This window comes from Paramormyrops kingsleyae, chromosome 12, assembly GCF_048594095.1.
Source record: "Paramormyrops kingsleyae isolate MSU_618 chromosome 12, PKINGS_0.4, whole genome shotgun sequence".
Taxonomy (NCBI): domain Eukaryota; kingdom Metazoa; phylum Chordata; class Actinopteri; order Osteoglossiformes; family Mormyridae; genus Paramormyrops; species Paramormyrops kingsleyae.
In genome coordinates, this window is record NC_132808.1 from 24818096 (window position 1) to 24831687 (window position 13592).

At 39.7% G+C, this 13592-nt stretch overlaps 2 long non-coding RNA genes across 2 annotated transcripts; one reads left to right on the forward strand and one right to left on the reverse strand.

Moving 5' to 3' along the window:
- Nucleotides 1-1280: 1280 nt before the first annotated feature.
- On the forward strand, nucleotides 1281-2118 carry LOC140593533 (uncharacterized). Its single transcript, XR_011993932.1, has 3 exons — nucleotides 1281-1438; nucleotides 1674-1735; nucleotides 1817-2118. It is a non-coding gene; the product is annotated as an uncharacterized lncRNA (long non-coding RNA).
- A 1281-nt stretch (nucleotides 2119-3399) lies between these two features.
- LOC140593534 (uncharacterized) lies at nucleotides 3400-4640 on the reverse strand. Its single transcript, XR_011993933.1, has 3 exons — nucleotides 4554-4640; nucleotides 3827-3942; nucleotides 3400-3520 (listed from the first exon to the last, which is right to left on the reverse strand). It is a non-coding gene; the product is annotated as an uncharacterized lncRNA (long non-coding RNA).
- Nucleotides 4641-13592: the final 8952 nt, after the last annotated feature.

A 13592-nucleotide genomic window follows, 5' to 3' on the forward strand; every position in this document is an offset into this window, starting at 1 on the left:
GCTGATAGAAGAGCAACTTTGACTGAAATAACCACTCGTTACAACCGAGGTATGCAGCAAAGCATTTGTGAAGCCACAACACGCACAACCTTGAGGCGGATGGGCTACAACAGCAGAAGACCCCACCGGGTACCACTCATCTCCACTACAAATAGGAAAAAGAGGCTACAATTTGCACGAGCTCACCAAAATTGGACAGTTGAAGACTGGAAAAATGTTGCCTGGTCTGATGAGTCTCGATTTCTGTTGAGACATTCAAATGGTAGAGTCAGAATTTGGCGTAAACAGAATGAGAACATGGATCCATCATGCCTTGTTACCACTGTGCAGGCTGGTGGTGGTGGTGTAATGGTGTGGGGGATGTTTTCTTGGCACACTTTAGGCCCCTTAGTGCCAATTGGGCATCGTTTAAATGCCACGGCCTACCTGAGCATTGTTGCTGACCATGTCCATCCCTTTATGACCACCATGTACCCATCCTCTGATGGCTACTTCCAGCAGGATAATACACCATGTCACAAAGCTCGAATCATTTCAAATTGGTTTCTTGAACATGACAATGAGTTCACTGTACTACAATGGCCCCCACAGTCACCAGGGGCTCGTTCTTCGTACGTTGCTTAAAACATCCGAGATCAAATGAGACATCCAAGATGATATCATCGTGCTAATCATGATCCGGCTAAGTGGGTTCTTCGAACACACCTGTTGTTTATGATTAGTATCGCTGGATTGAGTTATCTGAGATAATTGCGCGTTCATGCGTTGGTTTAAAAGGGGATATGTATCGATAGTAGAAACAATGATTAGCAACGCTGTTATTGGCTGTTCAGCATGGCCAAAGAACGTGCCCAGTTTTTCTCCCAAGCAGAACAAGAGCTTTTAATGGAAGGTTATGCCGAATTTGAGTCTTTAATTAAAACGACAGGAAACAATTCAAAGTCTGCAAAAGCCAGGAGAAAGGGCTGGCAAAAAGTAGCAGACAAATTAAATGCGTAAGTGCTGTCCATGGTAGATGTTGCTATTACTTTCTACAGTGTGTATTTTTGCATTTTAATAATTTCATATTTACTTTGTTCTTTTATGTCAGAGCCACCACGGGACCCACTAGAACATGGAGACAAGTAAAAGTGAAGTACAAGAATATTCTAGAAAATGGTAGCCTTTAATTCTTATACTGTCTTTATTTTAAAAAGCCACTTTTTTTCCTTTTTAAAAGCCACTGTTAAATAATGTGTTTGTCTGTTTATAACAGCCACCAAGAAAAAGGCTGAGAAAAAAAAAACAGGTGGTGGTCCTGCACCACCACAATATACCCCAGCAGAGGAGCTGGCCCTTGGGTTGAATGAAAACCGAACCATTGTGGAGGGCATCCCTGGGGGCAGCTCTTCCTCAGACCCAAAGCCAGGGACCAGTAGCAGCAACACCTTCATTGCTGGTAGGCTAAATGAGCTTTCAATTCTCTTAGTACACTGTAAAATTATTTGTTGCTGCATTAAATGAAGTATAATCCAAATGGCTGGTACAGTCATTTCAACAATTTGTGAAAGTGAAGACTTCTAAATTTTTAGTTAATATAAAATGTTGCCATGAGTTATTGATCACATTATATTTTTTACAGTGTAGTAAATTGTAATGACAATTATTTGTTTTTTTTTTCCTCTTTTGTGCAGTTTTACATAATACACCAACATTTTTACCTGTTCCCAAGCAAGTGGTGGCTGAAGCATATGCAGTAAGTTGTGTACTTTTTCTAACTTGCATAAAGGGAAGAGAGTGCAACACTTTGGAACACCCATTTATTTCCATTGCACAGGACAGTGAAGAAACCCTCTCAGATGACTGTCCTTTGGAGGAAGAACCTGTAAGTGCATAAAATAACTTTACACTAATTTGTATATACTTGTATACCTATTCTTTCTGTCTGCAATATGAGTTGCAGGAGTCCACACCTAGAGAAAGGCCTACAGAAAGGCTTGCAGAAGAGTCTGCACAAAGAACTGATACAGAGGTGGACAGTGTTGTACTTTTACTTTTTACTTTTGTTGCATGAGGTATGTTTTGACCCATTTTTTTTTTTCTTTCACAAAATGACACAGGGTGACATCCGTTCCCTATATAAACTGCATCTTCAACAAAAAATCGAGTATTTTGACCTGAAAAAACACAAATTAAGAGGAGAAATTGAACTCGACAACTTCAAAAAGAGAAAAATTGCACTAGAGATAGAGTTGCTTCAAAAAGACTTTCAGAGTAAGTGCTAATACACCATTTGACACATAGTAGTATTGCTGACTTTACATAACTATCTGTTATTGCAGGCAAAAGATGACTTGCTGGCTTTTCTTTATAAAAAATTGTTTAAATAAAACTCCAGGAACTAAGCATATTTGTCTTGTCTTTTATTTTACACATTCAAAAATGGTGCTCCACAATTCTGTCCCGTGCAGCTCTGCCACTAGGTTGGTCCAAGTGCACTGGCTGGAGGTCATCATCAGGCTGCACCTCCACCACAGGGGTCCTCTCCTTTCTGATGGTGGCAATTGTTACGGCCAGGGATATGAGAGGTGCACCCACGTACACAGGAACAGGGACACCCGACACACCACTCTAACATGGCTTTTAGTAAACCATCTGTATTTCACGGCAGACAACAAGTGGATACAGAAGCACAAGGTATTTACGGGTTGGGCCCAGACAACACCAAAGAAATAAAAAGAGTAAAACAAAACATCCCTACCTACCCTTAGTTTTGTTTTCTCCACTCTATCTAATGAAAGAAACAAGACAAACAAAACCCTACCTACCTACACTAATCTAACTATGAAAACAAAACCTACAAAAGTGGTGTCCGCCTGATCTAATGTCTAACATAATAATAACCTACGTAATGCCCAGGGTCAATGTATTCATCGGAAACGGAAAACAAACGGATTGCTGGTATTTATAATAAAGTGGAAGATACAACAAAAGACCGATGAAAATAAAGAATAAAACCTGACCCAACCTGCAAATGTCCCACAAGGTGCGTGGTACACAGTTTTTGTTAAAACCGCGAGGTACACAAGCGATATGTATGTATATACACAATTAACAATTTCCAAAGTAAACCCTCTCCAGCTACCACCCTCCTGCAGCCGCTGGCGGAGTCTCTTTTAAAGAAGCTGATGGGCGGAAGTTCCGGTAGCGATTCGCCACTGGGAGGCAACGACGACGATCAAAAGAGAGAGAGAGAGAGACCGAAACTGCGCGATCGCAGCAGAGAACGTAACAGCAATATTGTGGAGGATGGCACATGCAACAATTATGTCACAGGCCCTGTCAGGTGCAACCCTCAGACCCTTCAGACACTGAAATCTTTCCTTTAGTTGCACAAAGGTCTTTTCAATGCATGCCCTTGTCCTGGCTAGAGCTGCATTGTAACGGGTTTGTGGTCCAGGGTTTGGGTCAGAGAAGGGCGTCATAAAATGCTGCCTGCAGGCATAGCCCCTGTCTCCAAGCAGGATCCCGTCAAAATCCCCTGTATAATGGAAAAATGCAGTTTTGTTAGGCTCAGCATAAGTGTGTGTAATACTGTGAGCTTGACATTTATATGTTCCCTTACCACGTTCAAATAATGTGCATAAATGTGACTCTCTGAAAATTCTTGAGTCATGCACTGATCCTGGCCATTTTGCTTCCACATTTGTTATATGGAACATAGCGTCACACACCATCTAAGAGATTTTAGTTAGTCAACTGCATACTTTTTGATCCATTTCTTTTTTTTTTTTTTAATGTAATATATTACTAATCTGGAATATTATAAATTGTAATAGTAACATACCTGCACATTTATACTGTGAACCCCCTTTCTGTTCACAAAATCCCCTTCATTGGGGCCTGGTGGGGCCTTGATGGGGATATGTGTGCAATCTATGGCACCAATCACGTTAGGGAAGCCTGAAGGACACATACTGTTAGTCATACTTTTTGGCATGGTCATGATTGCATGTCATTAACAATTATAAATGTACCTGCAATAGCAAAAAAAATTCTGCTTTACCACCTGGGGTCTTAAGTGGCTTGGAAATACCACAAAAACCCTTAAAAACTGCTTGAGTGCCAGGTAAACTTTGCGAATGGCACGACAGACAGCACTTTTCACTAAGTTCTCTGCATCTCCAATAGTGTAAAGGAAAGTGCCACTCGCAAAGAATCTCAGGGCAATGCACACAGTCTGTGCAGTTGTCAAAGCCCGACTCCTCCGTGTTGAGCACTTAATGTGGGGTTCCAACAAATTAATGATGTAAATAACACCCTCACGAGAAAAACGATATCTCTCAACAATTACACTTTCGCGCTGCGCCAAAGGATCCTGTCTATCCCGCAATACGCGATTAATTCGAAAAGCTCTGCGAATTGTTCTTGCACCTTCCGCAACAGGTTGCTGTCGTAAAAATGGACAAGACATGGCTGCGACAGACTTCCCTATCTCCTCCGGTTATAAAGCCGCAATCTAATCCTGTTTACATGAAATAAGCCTGCTCCCGAGCAGGTTTAAGCTTGCGCACCTGTTGCTATGACAGCAAGTCCAGGATGAGCTTCGAAGAACCAAACAATCCAAGATCATGCCAAATCGTCAACAATCAAATCCAGCTAACTGAGTTAGCGACGTACGAAGAACGAGCCCCAGATCTCAACCCAATAGAGCATCTTTGGGATGTGGTGGAACGGGAGCTTCGTGCCCTGGATGTGCATCCCACAAATCTCCATCAACTGCAAGATGCTATCCTATCAATATGGGCCAACATTTCTAAAGAATGCTTTCAGCACCTTGTTGAATCAATGCCACGTAGAATTAAGGCAGTTCTGAAGGCGAAAGGGGGTCAAACACCGTATTAGTATGGTGTTCCTAATAATCCTTTAGGTGAGTGTATATGCAGTGGTAGCTATACATATTTATTTATTCAAATTTATATAAGTATTTAAGTGTGAGGGGCAAAATAGGTGATACTCCGTGAACATGCTTATAAGGGTGGCACACAAAACACTAATATTGTCTAAGGACACACACAAATATAACCTGTATATTGAGACTAGCAATCATAAGCAAAGAAATATACAGGGTATATAAAAGCCGACTTAAAAGAAACTTTCTTTAGGGTGTTGGTCTGTTGGGTGAGTGGTATGTAAGGCAGGATGTATGGGGAGGGGGTTGTGTGCCAAGTTGAGGGACCCCTGTCCTTGAGGTCGACTCTGCTGTCTGTAGGTCCCTAAATCTTTGGGCAATAAAAGAGTGCTGGCCTCCCTTGTTATCTGTGTGTGTGTGTGTGTGTGTGTGTGTGTGTGTGGGGTCACTAACCCCCCTTTTGTGCCTAGGCCAGCGAGTACCTCTCGTACCAGGGTAAGCCTTGTCTATAACAGTTTACTACCTATTCCGAGAGGGGTTACTAGTCACTTTGGGCGGAGCTTAGTGTGGGTCTTTTATGACGTCATAGGCAGGAGGGGGTGTGTCCTTTATTATGATTGGTCCGGGGTCATGTCCATATATGGTATTCTGATTGGTCCAGAGTCATGTCAATATACAATATAAGTTTTTATAATAATATTTCAGTATAAGTTTGAAGAAAGCATTTAACCAGCAACTTTTTAGGAGGAATTATTTTTCCGAACCATCTCCATGGTCTTCTTGAAAGAAATGAGAAGTTTTCCCAGAATTCACTCGATCAGCCTGTAGCGTGTGCACGTAGAGACATATCCCAGCATGCTCTCTCTCTCCCCATGTTGTGCGTGCGCATAGAGACATGAACCCCCAAACATGATATCCCAACATGTTCTCTCTCTCTCACCCTGTAGAGCATGCATATAGAGTTGTGGTGTCAAACGACATGACCACCAGCCGACATACTGTAGCAGCGAGGGGGCCCTATAATGCCCCATTTGACCGCTGGCCCAGTGTATGGGAAGTACACAGCCAGCAGCCCTTCCTGGCAGAAAACGCATTGACTCTATTTATTAATCTGTCTTATTTGTAAATAGTATAAAATAATCTATTTCTAATTAAAATAAAAGTCTATCTCTAACACCACAACCCTGGTTTCTTTAGCTACATTTAGCTAAATTTATCTAAATTGGATAAAGCACTATAACTTAAACGATGTGTGACAAATTAATATAGAATTTTTAAGCCAACATGATTAAAGGAATAAAACAATTTAGTTGTACAGTGGTACCTCAGTTCTCGAACTCATTATAACTCGAATTTCTTAAAAGTCGAACCAATTAGTTCGAAAAAAAATTACCTAGAACTCGATCTGAATCTCAGAAGTCAAACTGTGAATGCCGACCTAAGACAACTTGTACGCGCGGGGACGTCTCTCAGCGGAACCAAAGGGTAACGCTTCAGTCTCAGCCTTGCATTACATGTTTACAGTACATGCAATACATAGATTGAATACATATATTTAGACAGTAAAAATACATTTAGACAATGATTGTCAGCACGCGGCCAGCAGGCGAGCAAGGAAGCAGGAGAGCGAGCCGGTAATATGGACAAACGGGGTTTAATCGAGGCAGACTGACGGACAAAGCACTGCACATGACAATACAATGACGGAACTGGGGACTACGGACTTAGACACGGACTAAACACAAAAGACAAGCTAGACGTAATAGGACACAGGTGATCACGATCAGGGCTGAACACGAGGTAACGAGGTGGGCGTGGCACACATCAGGAGCGGACGGAGCGGGGCGTGACAATGATAGACAGTAACAGTAATTATTATATAATAAAATACATGTAAAAATAAAGATTTCTTATGAATTATTTTAATATCATTAATAATAAACCATTAATACATTTAATTATAATAATATTGTGGTGCCCAGCGGGGATGGAAGGGAGACAAAGGCGCAGACGTCAGGGTATCGGGGAATACGGGGTTTAATTACAGGTAAGGCAGGCAAAACGCAAACGGACAATACAATAACCAGACTGGGGAAATAAACCGAAACGCGGACAAAATACAGAGGACGAATGACAACAACCAGAAACAACCAGAAGTTGATCGGGGATTCCACACGGGGTTAACGAGGGGGTGTGGCACATGGAAGGAGCGGACGATCGGGGCAGGACACATTGTTTGGATACATTTATTTTCTTACTTTAAAAATTACTGTTTTGATAAATGTACTTACATGTGTTTAGTACAGTATATGCTCTTCTTGTTTTATCCGGTTCATTTTGTGTTTAAATGCTAAAAAAAAAAAACATAATTTGGTGTAATTTTTTGGGGCCGGGACCCAATTAATTGGTTTCCCATTATTTCTTTTGGGGAAAATTCGATCAGAACTCGAACTTTTTAGGATTCGATCCGGAGTTCTGAACGGATTAAGTTTGAGTTCTGAGGTACCACTGTATTTTGTTGGTTTATTTTAAAAAAGCATCAAAAACATCTTTTTAAAAACTTTGACAGAATATTGCCATGATTATTTTAATAATTTAAGGGATTAAAACATTAATTGTGCATTATTTTTTAACGGTAAAAAATGTGGTCATCAAGTTTTAGGCTGAATTTATGCGTTTTACATGTTTAGACATGACAGGCTGATAGTGTGCGCAGCGGGGAAGCATGCGCCGGCACACTAGCTATTGTGATGTGATTGATAAGACCAGCTGTTAGCGGGGATTCGCGTATTTGAATCAACTGGCGTTTCGAGGAAACAACATGGCCGCCAGCCGTCAAATTTTTGCAGACTTCGACCGAAAAGGAGTTTGACCAACCCAGCGATACGTACTCCTAGCAACTTAAAACAGATAAACCCCTACAAGGGCACAACGCAAACGGATGAGACAGTGCAAGTATGGTACTCTGGGTGACATATTCTCACATCATGATTGTGTCAGGAGGCTGTTCCCTGCCTTGTCCACAGTCTCCGGGATAGGCCCAGACACCCACTGTGACCCTGAACAAAAGAATATATTTGACATAAAACAATTTAGTTGTATTTTGTTAGTTTATTTTAAATAAGATGGACCGGCTTATTTAATTACATTTAATAACTGTAGGAACTAGTGAGTAGCTTTTATCAACAAGCATCAAAAACATATTTTTAAAAACTTTAACAGAATAAAGTTGGTTATTTTAATAAACACGCTTTTTTCAGCAAATGTTTGTTCACGCTCATGCGCACAAACAAATGTACTGGGGGTCAGAGCTTTACAGTTTAACTTTAGGTTTGTGAAAGCAGTGTTACGTGCCGTAAGTTTTGGATACGTGCCGTAAGTTTGGAGATGCCTATAGGTTCTTCGGACGCCCTGCCCACTCGCCCATTTGTCCGCCGCTCCTTCGACTCTGCCCTGGACCTGGCCACGCCTTCCATCTGCAACCGTTTCCTGTTTCTGGTCCCCAGAGAAGAAGCTGCGGTTCGCGACACTCGAGAGCACTTGCTCGTTTAATTCTGTTTGATTGCCTGTGATTACTGCTTTGCCTTACTGTGTATGACTGATTTTGTTTCTGGATTCCAACTTTCGCTTCGCCCCTTTCTGGTACTGTCGCTTTGGTTGTTTGCTCTTCTGGTTTCGAACTCTCGCCCGGCTCCATATTATTCTCTTTGCTCGCCCCTTCGGATACCGTGTTTTCCTTGTCCCTGTGTATTTGCCGTGTGTTTGTTTTGGTTTGGTGCGTACGGAGTGGCTGCCTTTTTGTTTTTGCGCAACGTGGTGTTTACTCTGTGTTTTGGATAGGGAGTCAGGTTTTCCCTGTTTTTTTCCTGACGGTCCCCAACCCTAGACTGCGGATCGTAACAGCAGACATACAGTAATTATTTCTGTCAGGATCACGATGTGTATTCAGACCCAAAGCACACTTAGGCGTTCACAAGTCTTATCGCGAAAAATCAGACAGAAATAGGCTTGTAAATTTTAAAGAAAAGACATTAACTGTTTTTCTTAAAAAAAAACTGTAGCTGCCTTTCTTGAATGGGCAAAAAATTGGTTCATCACTATTAATAGTTTATATGAGGATGGGGGTCTTTGCAACATTCACATTCCTATCAGTCAAGTATAACCTGCCAAAGAATCATCTGTTTCATTCATTTCAAAGCAGACACTTTGTGCAAAAGCTGCTTCCTTATTTCCCTAACTGGCCACCAGAGCCTTTTAACCCTTAATTGCAACCGTAAACAGCTTATCTCTGTCATGTATGATTTTATTAGCTCTTTAAATAGCTACAGTTTCTACTCTATCCCTGAAAAACTTTGGTGACTTTGGTACTACTTTTTCAGATCGTCAGTGGAAGGGTATCCTAGATAGAGTTCACTCTTCATCCATCTGTGCTACACATGGTCTCATGCAGTGTAAGCTGCTTCATAAAACTCAGTTTGCCAACGTTAGGCTGTCTAAAATCTCTACTTCTCATTTCTGTCAGGATGGCCCTGGAGACGGTTCAGAAAGGTAATTCCTCCTAAAAGTTTGCTGGTTAAATGCTTTCTTCAAACTTATACCGAAATAAAACATTGCTAAAGTTTTTATTCTTCTATATTCATTTATTATTCCTGAAAACGTAATTAAAAATAAAACATTAATAAATACATGTAATGTATTTTAATTCTCCTAAAGTTTAATGGCCCCTGTCTGACAAAACCACATGTTCCTCTTAGCATTATGACATATATGTGCCCACATGGCACCTAACTGTCAAGCACATCTGTTACCATATATGGACATGACCCTGGACCAATCAGAATACCATATATGGGCATGACCCTGGACCAATCAGAATAAAGAACACACCCCTCCCGCCTATGCTGTCATAAATGGACCCTCACTAAGCTCCGCCCAAAGTGACTACTAACCTCTCTCTCTTTCCCGCTTGTAGAAGAAATTAATAAAATAACTGACACAAAGAAAATTCTCTCAAATATCCAATGTAGGGAAAGGGACCTATCATCTACAACAAACACTGAATTCTGGACCCAAATATGCAAGAACAGCTTCACTATGACTAAAAACACTAACCTGCAACTAATTCAATATAAGATAATTCACAGAGCACACATCACCCAGCACAAGATGTATATGGGTTTTCTAGAAACGGACACATGTTCAAAGTGTGCATTACGCATCCCAGATACCCACTTTCACTCCCTTTGGCTCTGGCCAACAATTCAAAGTTTCTGCAAAGAATCAGCTGGCAAACAGAATCAAGGCGGTGGGGTGATTTGGAGTGGCTTCAGTTAATACAATGGTACCTCAGTTCTCGAACTCATTAGAACTCGAATTTCTTAAAAGTTGGACCAACCAGTTCGAAATTTTTTTTTACCTAGAACTGGATCTGAATCTCAGAAGTCAAACCGTGAACGCCAACCTAAGGTAATTTGTACGCGCGGGGAAATGAGTCACACAGAAACAAAGGGTAACGCTTCAGTCTCAGCCTCGCATTCGCTGTGATAGCATCGTGCATGTTTACACTAGCTGAATACATATATTTAGACAGCAAAAATACATTTAGACAATGATAGACAGTAACAGTAATTATTACTACATTGGGCTTTTTTTTAACTTTACACATTATTTGGATATGTTTATTTTCTTACTTTAAAAATTACTGTTTTGATAAATGTGCTTAGATGTGTTTAATACAGTATATGCTTTTCTTGTTTTGTCCGGTTCATTTTGCATTTAAATGCTAAAAAACATATTTTGGTGTAATTTGTGGCCAGGAACCAGTTAATTGGTTTTCCATTATTGCTTATGGGGAAAATTCGATCAGAACTCGAACTTTTTAGGATTCGGTCCGGAGTTCTGAACGGATTAATTTCGAGTTCTGAGGTACCAAAAAAAGGAGATATTTTTGTCTGCTTTTCAGGTGGATGACACGACATATTTTCTGACATGCACTCTCTGTCCACTGGTGGGAGTGTGCTCACCTGCTTGTGCGTGCACATGTCTGTGTAGAGACAAAAATGACAAGCTGTTGTGTAAATAAGATAAATAACATAAGGCTATTTGTTTGATAAAAGGAAAGGTAACCTTAAATGACTTCTGTTGTGATCTTGTGCTATATAGAAAATAAAATAAAATTACTGTGACCTTCAAGGGGGGGCCTTTGGAGGGGCGGGGCACCCCCCTAATATAATGGTAAGGGAAACACTGATGAACAACAGGCACCATTCAGAATGAAAGTAAAAGTATTCTGTTATATAAAGGCTGCTGTTAGTTGACTTCATTCTTCACACTTGACTTCTGCTCAGCTCATCGACATTCTGCTTGACAGAGAGAAAGAACAAGATCCAGTTCTTCACAAGTGCAAGTCTAATTCTTGCAGGTTGGTCCACATTTTTGGTCCACATTTTTAATGTGATTGTGCCGCTATTAATATTATACACATATGAAAACATGCTTTGGTTTTATGTTGGTTTGAGGTAGAAATATATAGATTGTAAAAGAAAGCAAAATATAATAATTTTTCATTTGAGATTTTAAACTGTGAAGGAAGTTCCACTTAACACTGGAATGCAGTTAGATATGCAATATTTAATTATAAATGTATGCATTAATATATTAATCATCATATATATTTAATTATTTTTCTATTATAACTAATAAGTAATTAACCTTCAGATTGTGTTAGCTTTCTGTTCCTATCTCTTATGTTAGACATGTCTTAAATCAGCCATAGAATACCCTCAAAACAATATCATCCAATTTGTTTCTTACCTCTTGGTTACCTTGTTATCCATGAAAAGATTAGGGCTGTCAATAGATTAAAATATTTAATCGTGATTAATCGCACAACTGTCCATAGTTAATCATAAATGAATCGCAAATTAAATCATGAATTTATTCAACATAAATACCATTAAGGGATTTTTTCTTATCAATATTAGAGTTGGCAAGGCATTATTGCTAGGGCTGCAACAACTAATCGATTTAATCGATTAAAATCGATTATTAAAATAGTTGCCAACTAATTTAATAATCGATTAGTTGGGTCTACCTTATTATACACATAAGTACAGTGGCAACCTCCTAATTTGGGAGCAGTAAGCTAACCAAAGCCGCGGTGGCAGTAATGCACATAAACCGATGCCGACCACCATAAAAGAAAAAAGTAAATGCACATAAACGCCATTTACGCACCTTTTAAATTTACAAAACAGCTTTTACTCACCTTTTTTAAGATCACTAATGTTAATGATATAGTTACCCACCGTTTTTACTGCTGTGCATATAGCCTAGTTTACCCACCTTAAATTTCTTGTTACCACTACACCACTGCTTCATTTCTTCACGAAAGAATTTTATAGTAATATCAAATGTTGTAGTACTCAAGACCAGTTTTTGAAGGTCTCGATCTTGTCTTTGAAGCAGCCGTATTTGTACTCGTTCTTGTCAAGGACTCGGGATTTTATTTCGAGACCATAACTCAGAATATTCTTATTAATGAGCCGTTTACTGTCGGATTGGATAACTAATAACTGCAACCAATGGCGTTACTGCCGGCCGCGTTACCCGCCCCGTCCCTTCATACACGCACATGTGTTTAAATGAACGCAGGGGAAGTCGTGGTTGTCAACACAATCAGCTATTATGGGGCTAGAAATGCGGCTACATACAGTATACCACAACGTGTTTACCCTACCATTCTATTAGGTGGGCGCCCCAAGTAAATTTTATTTAATTTCATTTTCTATATAGCTCCAGATCGCAACAGAAGTCATTTAAGGCTACCTTTCCGATAGAACAGGTTTATATCTTGTCCTTTTATTAAACAAACTAAATAGCCTTATGTTATTTATCTTATTTACAGTTCATCACTGTAGTATGCTGAAACAACCGGACACGTTTTAAAACAAAATTTGCCGCCTGCCGTTCACGGGTTTTTCGTCACCAATCGTCTTATTTGCGTTGCTCAGTAATTTTTAGCGTAAGATGCGGAAAAGGCTTTTTCTTCGCAATAAATGTTTACTTTATTTGTCCGTAATAAATGCAGACAGACTCGCTGGCGTGCTCTCTCCCCCTGTCATATATGTGTATCAACATTAAATAACATTAGACAATTATTTAATAATATTCTTAGTAGCAGCAGCGGTAGTCTGTGCTTTTACATTGAAAAACTGGAGTACTGAATACATTATCTAAAGCACCATGCTGGTTGCACTTTATAAAACAAGATTTTGTGTATTTCATTACGTTGATTCAGCTGCTACAAATTATTAATTTTTTTGTATACTCTTAATGTAGCATACATTTGTTTTTTATGTGAGTTGCTGGAAACAACTTTTGTACAAAGACAGACTGGGTTATAAAAAATTGCTGGAAATCAAATTGTTTTTTGCCCCCCCCCCATCCGATTAATCGAAAAAGTAATCGACAGATTAATCGATTATCAAAATAATCGTTAGTTGCAGCCATAATTATTGCTTTATGCAAATACATGCATTTAGTATTGGAAATCAATTACCAAAAATAAACAAAGATTGTCCAAAGGTCATCAGAAACCCTTCATCGCTTAAGAAAAACTCAAGCCCAACAACAGATCGGCACATTGACCTGCTAAATATTACATATTACTTAGTCATATAACTAAGTATAGATCAGAGGT